General features: G+C 41.2%; 1 non-coding gene across 1 annotated transcript; it reads left to right on the top strand.

Annotated features, from left to right (window-relative positions):
* The first annotated feature begins 3543 nt into the window (after positions 1–3543).
* LOC116124769 lies at positions 3544–3650 on the top strand. Its single transcript, XR_004127251.1, has one exon. It is a non-coding gene; the product is annotated as a small nucleolar RNA R71 (small nucleolar RNA).
* The last annotated feature ends 6497 nt before the right edge of the window (positions 3651–10147 follow it).

Here is a 10147-nt window from a genome sequence, read left to right as displayed (position 1 = left end):
CACATTCATTCTTTGCCAACTCCTCTACTTCAACTATTCTTGATTGTGTAATACATGCTTCTAGTGGTAGTTATGGAGTGTTCTCTTCAATAGTCTTCGCTACTAGTTTATCCACCACATCAACACTAAAGCATGAATCCGTCTTGGATGGAAACTTCATAGCCTCAAACACATTGAACGTTACTGTTTCATCTTGAACCCTCAACAGTAACTTTCCTTCTTGCGCATCTATGAGTGCTCTTCCTGTGGCCAGAAATGGTCAGCCCAAAATAAGAGGTATTTCCTTATCCTTTTCCATGTCCAAAACAACAAAATCTGTCGGGAAAATCAGTTTGTCCACCTTCACTAACACATCCTCTACTATACCCCTCGAATGTTTTATGGATCTATCCACCAGTTGCAACGACATGGTCGTTGGCTTCACTTCACTAATTCCCAATCTCCTGAAAATAGAAAAAGGCATTAAATTGATGCTAGCACCTAAATCACATAATACTCGATCAAAAGTAATGTCTCCTATAATGCAAGGAATAGTAAAACTCCCTAGATCTTTGAGTTTCGAGGGTAGCTTCTTCTGGAGAATGGCGCTGCACTCCTCCGTGAGCATCACTGTTTCCTCATCCTCCAACTTCCTTTTGTTTGATAAAATCTCCTTGAGAAATTTCACATAGCTCGACATCTGTTGCAATGCATCTGTAAAAGGAATGTTAATATGCAATTTTCTAAATATTTCAATGAACTTGGAAAACTGCTTATCCTAATTCTTTTTCTTTAGTCTCTGAGGAAACGGCACAGGAGGAGTGTGATGTGCCAATTTTGGTGGTATCTCGGGAAATGACAATTTCTCCCTTCATCTTTGCCTCTCTTCCCATTTGTGTTCATCTTCTCTCGAACTAGTCGGTTTCTCTTCGGCAATGGTCTCTTCATCAACTTCTTCTTCAGAATCTTCCTTTTCTTTTGGTGGGTTTCCTTTTTCTCTTGATTGTTCCACCTCTTCTAAAACTGTGGGTTTCCTTTTTCTCTTGATTGTTCCACCTCTTCTAAAACTGTCCCACTTCTCAGAGTTATTACATTTGCTTGCTCACGTGGGTTAGTGATGCATGCAAACGCAACACCTAATTTTACCTCACTAAATTCTAATGCAAAGTCGTGTAGTAGCAAAGAGCAAGTAAGGGTCTTTCCCACAGAGGATTTATGAACTCAATTAATTATCTACTTCAAATAAGGTTTGTCACGAATTATAAAAACTCAACAAAAACTATCAAACTAAAATTAAACAAAATAAAACAAGGAAACAATCACGAAAGAGATAAATAAGAGAAACTAGATTGAAGGTTTGTTTGCCACCACTAGACATGAATTACATATAACAAAAGCACTCTTTAACTTCCTACCCTCTTGATCACATCAGCTCAAAAAATACCAAACATTGATAAGTTCTATCTCTCCTTACTGAGTCGTTGGATTAGACACAGTCATAACCCAATTCCCTATTTATTAGATAACCTAGGATACGATCTCTAGATTCAAAGTAATAAAAGCATTAAGTTGCGAGAGACCTACTGAATCAAGGCTAAACTCATATGGTTGGTTTAGTTATCTTGAGTGATTACCCCCCATGTATGCAGGCATACACTTTACCACTAGTTATTTAGGTTAATAAAGTGATTCCGTACTAAACAACCTAAATTGGCATTAATAGATTAATCCTAATGATTTAATTGGCCACTTAAACAATTAGAAAAATCTAGTTAGACCCTATTTTCAGAGAAATAATCACATAACCAAGAGGGATCAAAAGATAAAAAGATGCGGATTTTATTAAACACAAGACATGTCTAGGGCTTTGAAATCACCCTCAATCACAAAAGAATTAGTTCTTCTTGAATAAATATGAGAACATCATTGTATTATTCATAACAAATAATAATAATAAAGAAGAAGAAAAACTTAGTGAAACTTGGTTGGATTAATGAAGTTGATGATGATTTCCTCCAATTCTTCTTCTCCAAGCCTTCTTTAATCTCCCTTTTTCTTTAGTTCTTGAATAATCTTTGTTCTCTCTTTTTTTATCTCTGAAAGAAATTTCTTAAAATAATGCTAAAAGATTTCTATTTATATCCCACAAGGGTTAGGGTTTTGTTTTCCTTACTTCTAGTTAGTTTATGACTCTTAAAACCCTATTTTCCTAGTAAAAAATGGAGGAAAAGTTCCCAGCTGTTGTGACTGTGCCGCGGCACTGTGCTTTGGCACAGTAGCTACTAAAAAAAGTGTGCTGCGGCACTATGTCGCGGCACAGTAGCTACTGGTCTTCTTCCCGCATCATTCCACTGTTCTTCAAAGATGGCGATTTTTGAACTTGATAACGATGAAATTTGGAAAAGTGGTAAACATATGAAATGTATCCCTTTGAATCAGCTTTCCAAAAGTCCAAGAATAGTCTTAATCCGAGTTCTACAGCTCAAGATATTATAAAAATACCGAGGCATGCTCAAGCTGGAACGTAATCTAGGATCTTCTCTTTACTTCAACTTCCATAACTTCTTCAATTCAACTCTGATTCTCGATCCGTTTGTTTCCAGTCGTCAAAAATTCTCTCGCCAACATCATCTCTCATTCAAATATTATTTTTTAGCCTTATTTCCTGAAAACGCAACAAAAATACCCGTGATCCCAAAAAGTGCGTTTATGAAACAATTAAGTTAATTCATGCGAATTAATCCTAATTTCCCATAAATGATACCTATAAACCACTAAGTGTAAGTGTATTTTCAAGCACTTATCAGTTAGTCACTGTGTTGCTCGGTAGTGATCCCTTTGGTCTCTCATTCAACTTGTTAGCCAACTGACCCACTTGTATCTCCAAGTTCCGAATGGACACCCCCTGATTTATGAAATTCGTTCTCGTCTCATTCATAAAACCCCATGGTCTCTTGCATAAACTTTCCAAACATGTCTTCCAATTTTGTCACCCTTTTCTCTCCTTGTTGGTTGTTCAACCCTGTTTGGTTGTTTGGCAATGCCTTTTGATTCCATTGATTGTTTTGCTGATTCTATTGGTTTTGATTTCCCCAAGACAGGTTCAGGTGATTCTTCCAACCAGGATTATATGTGTTGGAGTATGGATTGTTCGGTTGCCTTTGATTTCCAGCCAAGTAGTTAACCTGCTCCGATGATGAAGATGATGAAGCAAATGTGTTCCCTACTTGACAGTCACTGCTCACGTGATTACCTGCACAAAATTCACAAGTTAGTTGAGGTGCTTGGATGGAATTTACCTGCATACTTCCCAACTGTTTCTGAAGTGCTGTCAGTTGGGCTGAAATGGTTGTATATGCATCAACTTCAAGAAGACCCATGGATTTCTTTGGTTGCACCCTCTCATTAGGTCTTTGATAATTGTTGCTTGCCAAAACTTCAAACAACTTGTGAGCTTCTTCTGGTGTCTTATTTTGCAGTGCTCCTCCTGATGTTGCATCCACCATAGTTTGCACATTCACCGTTAATCCATTATAAAATGTTTAGACTTGCATCCAAACTGGCAACCCATGACGTGGACACCTCTTCAATAATTCTTTGTATCTCTCCCAAGCCTCATACAATGATTTCGACTCTTCCTGAATAAATGATGTGATATCATTTCTCAACTTTGTCGACTTTGCTGGAGGAAAGAATTTGGTCAGGAACTTCTGTGCTAAATCATTCCATGTGGTAATTGTTCCTGATGGTAGTGCCAGTAACCATCCCTTAGCTTTATCCTGTAACAACTGCTGAAACTAGTACAGTGCATGCATAATAACAATAGAAAATTGGGCCCAAAGTTTTCTTTTCATTGTAATTCATATGTCTTTTATACACAAAGAGTACTGTTTACAAAAATTCATTTTAAAAGACAAAACAGGGGAAACAGTGTAGCTATTGCTCTCTCGCTTGCCGATGCCCCTCCGACTGCATCAACACCTAGTCCTCATCCACAAAGGAAAATAACGGGTGAGCACAAAATAATGCTCAGTAAGTAAAACCCTCTATCTGTCTGTCCCCGTATGTATCACACGTAATTCTTTCCTTATACATATTTCTGTTTCTATTATTTCTGTTTCTACTAGCATCATGGCCACATCTTACCGGAGGTACGGCCGGATGGCGTTCATACAGCCATCTCACTCTCCATGACTATCGGGTGGAATTCACACAGTACCAACCCGTTCTAGTGACTACCGAGTGGGGATCACAAAGCACCTACTCGGTTTTCCTAACTATCGGGTGGAGACCACCTAGCACCTACCCGTTTCTCATGACTTTTGGGTAACGATCACCAGCATTAACCCTCTCTAGTCACTGTCGGGTGATGATCACAAAGCATCACCCACTTCTACTAAATGTGGATGATGATCACAAAGCATCAACCCACTTATCTAACAACCAACCGGGTGGTGGTACAAGCTCCACCCTTTTCTACTACTCATCGGGTGACGATCACACAAGCATCGACCCATCTCTAAGGACTATTCGGGTGATGATCACAAGCATCGACCCATCTATTATACCCTTCTAATTCACTCTATTCTAGCATTTTCCATTCTCTCTACTCTTAGAGTAGTTGCATCCCCCAAGCTCTCTACTCATAGGGTAATGCACACACAATTTCCTACACTTTCTTAGGTCACTTTCAATGCACAATTAGTGCCTATGGATGGTTCAACTCCACCAATGCACTATGAAATGCCAACATGCAATGTTGCAAGAATTAAGGTTCACTACTCACACTCAAACCTCTATTAGGCATTTCATCAAACAACTCAAGTGCACTATAAAACTCTACTATAGCAAGATTCTAAAACTTTTTCTAACCATCCAAAATGGGGAAAAGCCCCTTCACATAACCATAAAACTTGTCAAATAACACACTTCCAAAAGGGATCCACAATACCCCTTCAATTCCATCTCAAACTACCTTTCCAACCCAACAACTCATTTCTCATATTTGCAAGGTGTAAACATTCACAAGGCATAGAAATCTCTATTTAAACCTCCATACATGGCATATCACATGTACATCACATACATACATCATTTCTATCAAAACCCTAATCAAGAAAATTCTTAAATCTCAACTTGGGTTGGGGTTTACTTACCTTGTTATGGAGAGACTTCACCAACTCTTCCTTCACTTGGTTTGCTTGACTTTTCTCTACTCTTAACCAAAATAACAAAAACCCTCAAATTTCAATATAACTTAAAACTCACAAATCACCAACTTAAGTAGAAATCCTTACCTTAGGAAGCCTTAGGTTGCTTTTCTACCCCAAATCACTTCAAAAATCCCTTGGAACTCCTTGATCAAAAGAAAGAAAGTTGAGAGGAGCAAAGATGGAGAGTTGCGTTTTTGAAAGAAGAATGAGGGTTTTGCTAACTCTTAATTCCTTTAATGAAATTTTTACCAAAGCATTCCCATTTTGCCCTTACTCTTCTTGGGAATTCCATCTATATCCTTTGATTCATTACAAACACACCCCATGTCAACATATTCTCCATGAAAAATCCTTACAATTAACTCCCCACTTTCCTGCTAATTAGGGGTAGAATGGCAATTGCCCTAAGGAAGAAAATATCTAAAACTTAACCAACATTTTAATCGGCTGTCGCCACGGCGAAACTGTCCGAGAGTTTCCCTGTGGTTTCAACACATCTTCGCCCCACGAAGATTCTTCTTCGCCCCGCGAAGCTTGGCACACTGAACTTCTTCTATTTTCAACCAATTTCAGGGCAAGCATTCAACATAACATTCAATCAAACTTATTACCAAACCAACGCAATAAGAGCGAAATAGGAAACAATAACGACGTACCTCATGTGGGGCGTTACAATTCTCCCCCCCTTAAAAGAATTTCGTCCCCGAAATTCATTTAAAAACTCTGGAAATGATCCTGCATGTCCCGTTCTACTTCCCAGTGGCCTCTTCCACTTTGTGATTCCTCCAAAGGACCTTCACTAGCGGACACTCTTGTTCCGAAGTTCTTTAACCCTTCGATCTAAAATCTGAACTGGACTTTCTTCATATACTAGATTCTCTGCTACTTCAACGTCCTCTACGCTCAGGATGTGGAGGGGATCACTTACATATTTCCGTAGCATCGAGACATGGAATACATCATGCACCCTGTCCATGCTAGGTGTTAGAGCCAACCTGTAGGCCACCTTTCCTACTCGTTGCAAGATCTCAAAAGGACCTACATACCTCGGTGCTAACTTCCTTTGCTTCCGAAGCGCATTACTCGCTTGTAGGGGAAACTTTTAGAGACACTTTGTCGGCCACTTGGAATTCCACCTCTTTCCTCTTCAAGTCGGCATAACCTTCTGTCGGTCTTGGGCTTGTTTCATTCTACTTCTGATTAGCTTCACATCTCTACTAGTTTCTGAGTCATCTCTGGCCCAAGAGCAGTACCTCAACTCATCTTTTTCGCCTACTTCATCCCAATGAAGCGGAGACCTAAACCGTCTCCCATACAAAGCCTCGTAAGGCACCATTCTAATTGCAGACTGATAACTGTTGTTGAGGCAAATTCCACTAATGGTAACATCTCATGCCAGGATACTCTATAATCCATGCAACAGGCTCTCAACATATCCGGGCACCTGATTCGTTCTCTCGGTTTGGCCATCCGTCTGAGGATGATAGTAGTACTGATGCTAAACGGGTACCCAAACTCCTCTGTAAACTCGTCCAGAAGGCTGAAACAAATCTGGAATCTCTATCTGATACTATATCTTGGGCACACCCATGCAATCTACTATCTCCCTGAGGTAAATCTGAGCCAACTGATCGTAGTGGTACTTTCCTTTACTGGAGAAAATGGGCTGACTTGGTTAACCTATCCACAATCACCCTATAGCATTACATCCTTTCTGCACTCTGGGGAGGCCGTGATAAATCCATTGAAATGCTCTCCCATTTCCACTTTGGAATACTCAATGGTTGAAGTAACCCTGACGGCCGTTGATGTTTGCTTTCACCTGCTGACAAGTTAGACATTTAGCCACAAACTCGTTGATGTCTTTCTTCATACTTGACCACCAATAGCCTTTCTTAACATCCTGATACATCTTGGTTGCTCCCGGATGAGCGATGTACGGTGTGTCATGAGCCTCCATAAGAATTTTCTGTTCAACTCCTCATTTGAGGTATGCACAACCGATTTCTGAAATAGAGGACACCATCTCTCACAAAGAACTCTGCTGTCTTGCCCTCACGCACTGTGTGAACTATTTTCTAACACCACTCATCGGCCATTTGCTTTTCTCTAATTTCCTCTAGTAAAGAGGACTGTACCTCTAGGCTAGCAATTCTTCCCGAACCACTTCAATCGCCTTTAGACAATTCTTCTATTAACTCTTCTGCCTGGTAAGCCGGAAAACATGGCTTTTCTACTCAAAGCATCGGCTACTACATTGGTTTCCCCGTTGGTTTTGATCTCACAATCATAATCCTTAACCAGTTCTAACCACCTCCTTTGCCCTATTTCAACTCCTTTTGGAAGAAGTGCTTTAGACTCTTATGGTCGGTGTAGATATTACTCTTCACACCATAAAGGTAATGCCTCCAAATCTTTAAGGCAAAGACCACGGCTGCTAATTCTAGTCATGCGTAGGGTATCTGGTCTCGTACTCTTTCAATTGACGAGAAGCATAAGCTAACCCTACCTAACTGCATTAGCACGTGCCAAGTCCCTGCAGAGAGGCGTCGTATAAATGTCATAATCTCACCCTCCTGCGGTAACACTAGTACAGAGCTGATGTTAACCTCTTCTTCAACTCCTAAAGCTTCTTCACATGCTGCTGACCAGACAAAGGAGTTTTCTGTTGGTAAGAGCTGTCAACGGTTTAGCCAACTGGGCGAATCCCGCTACAAATCGCCGGTAGTACCTGTTAAGCCTAAGAAACTCCTGATTTCTTTCACTGTTCTCGGCTTCTGCCATTCCAGGATTGCCTGCACTTTACTCGGATCTACCGAAACCCTTCTCTCGACACGGTATGACCCAGGAATATCACTTGGTTCAGCCAAAACTCACACTTAGAAAATTTAGCACACAACTTCTTTTCTCTCACCGTTGCAATACTAATCTCAAGTGTTTCTCATGTTCTTCTCTTGACTTTGAGTAAATCAAAATGTCGTCGATGAAGACAACAATGAACTGTCCAAGTACTCATGGAAGACCCTGTTCATCAAGTCCAAACTTGCTGGGCATAGTCAGCCAAAAGGCATTACACAATTCATAATGCCCAATCTGGTACGAAAGGCAGTTTTGCCACATCTTGCTCTGCCACTCTTACCGATGGTACCCGGACCTCAAATCAATTTTGGAGAACACTGCCGCTCCTTTCAACTGATCAAAAAGGTCATCTATCCGGGGTAGCGGGTACTTATTCTTCACTATAACTTTATTCACCTCCCTATAATCACACATCCTAGTGATCCATCCTTCTTTTTCACAAACAGGATTGGAGCTCCCAAGGAGAATGACTTGGTCGGTAAAGCCTTTATCTAAAAGCTCTTGGAGTTGCTCTTTAATCTTGGAGCTCAGTTGGGCCATTCTAGGCTTTAGATATTGGTGCTGTCCCTGGTGCTAGTTCGATACTAAATTCTACCTCTCTCTCTGGAGCAAACCTGGTAACTCTTCCGGAAACACATCTAGAAAGTCTCGAACTACTGGCACCCTCTGAATCTCTAACGGTGGAACATCACCACTCTGCACTACATGGGCAATATACCCCGAACACCCCTTTCTCAACATCTTCCTTGCTTTCACACTACTAATCAGCATGCTCAACTGATGGCCTTCTCCAAAACTAAACTTATCTCCACTATCGAGGTTAAACCTCCCTTCTTTTTCTGACAGTCAATCTCTACTCCATATCTCCCTAGGAAGTCCATGCCCAGAATCACATCAAAATCAGGCATATCAAAAACTATTAGTCTACGGTTACTCTCTACCCTGGATCACTAAGACTCTCTTAACAAATCTCTTGTCACAACACTAACCCCATCGGGTAGTTCTATCTTAATGGGTTGAGTCGCTCTAGTAGTTTCAAACCTACTCTCAAGCATCCATAAATATGAACGAAATGATAGCGAGGCGCCTGATCAATTAAAGCATATAAAGGGACATGAAATAATAACTGACCAGTAACGGCTGATGGACTGCCTCTGCTTCCCCTGTGCCACAGTAAAAACTCTGGCATTCGCAGTACCTCCTGAACCCTGAGTGGTTGGTGGAAGAGGAGCTTTACATTCTCTCATCATGTGCCCGGCTGCGGCACCTATAACACACTCTCTGATCCCTCAGACATTCTCCCGGTGATTCCCCACATTTAGGGCAAAGAGGAATCCTTCTCCGAGGTCGCTTATTCTCCGTCCTTTCTATTCTGTCTATACTGAACTTCTTCTTCTGATTCTTCTGTCTTTACCTTTACACCCTCATGCTCTCTCTCTGAGGAGCGGAGGGTAGCTCCTTCGGTCCTCCTGTCGAGGATCCTACGGGAAGATTTATTCTAAAAATCTTCGCCTTCATCGCCCACCTCAAAGCCACTATTTTCGAAGAGGGTTGGAGCTTCATTATATCCCGGGCTTCTCCGGCTTCAATCCATGCACAAAACTTATCCCTTCTCAAGGCCGGAGTGCTAACTATTCCCGGTGCAAACCTTGCAAGAGAGTTGAATTTCACCGAGTACTCTTTCACGGCGCTAGTCCTTTGCTGTAAACTGATAAATTCTTGGACCTTCTCATGAACTTGGTCCTTTGTTCTATACTCAGCCTCAAACTCTTGCCTGAACTCTTCCCACGTCATTATGTCACTCAAGTTTCTTCCATTAATTCCCACCAATTCGGGCATCACCCCGAAACAAGAAACTCGCATATCGGATCTTCTCCCGGTTTGACTGGGAAATAAACCCGTGGCTCGTTCTACTAGACCCAAGCCACTCTTCTGCTATTACTGGATCTGTAGTACCCTTAAACTTTGAGGGTTGATGCTGACTAGAAAGACCGTAATCGGTTCAACTTTGCTCTGTACTGGGGGAGGTACCGGTTGTCCCTTTCGACATGCGTAATTAGCGGTACCTGTACGGGGGGTACAACTCTCCCTGAGTT

The sequence above is a fragment of the Pistacia vera genome, unplaced genomic scaffold (genome assembly GCF_008641045.1).
Source record: "Pistacia vera cultivar Batoury unplaced genomic scaffold, PisVer_v2 Contig155, whole genome shotgun sequence".
In the NCBI taxonomy this organism is placed as follows: Eukaryota; Viridiplantae; Streptophyta; class Magnoliopsida; order Sapindales; family Anacardiaceae; genus Pistacia; species Pistacia vera.
This window is presented reverse-complemented; position numbering and strand designations above follow the sequence as displayed.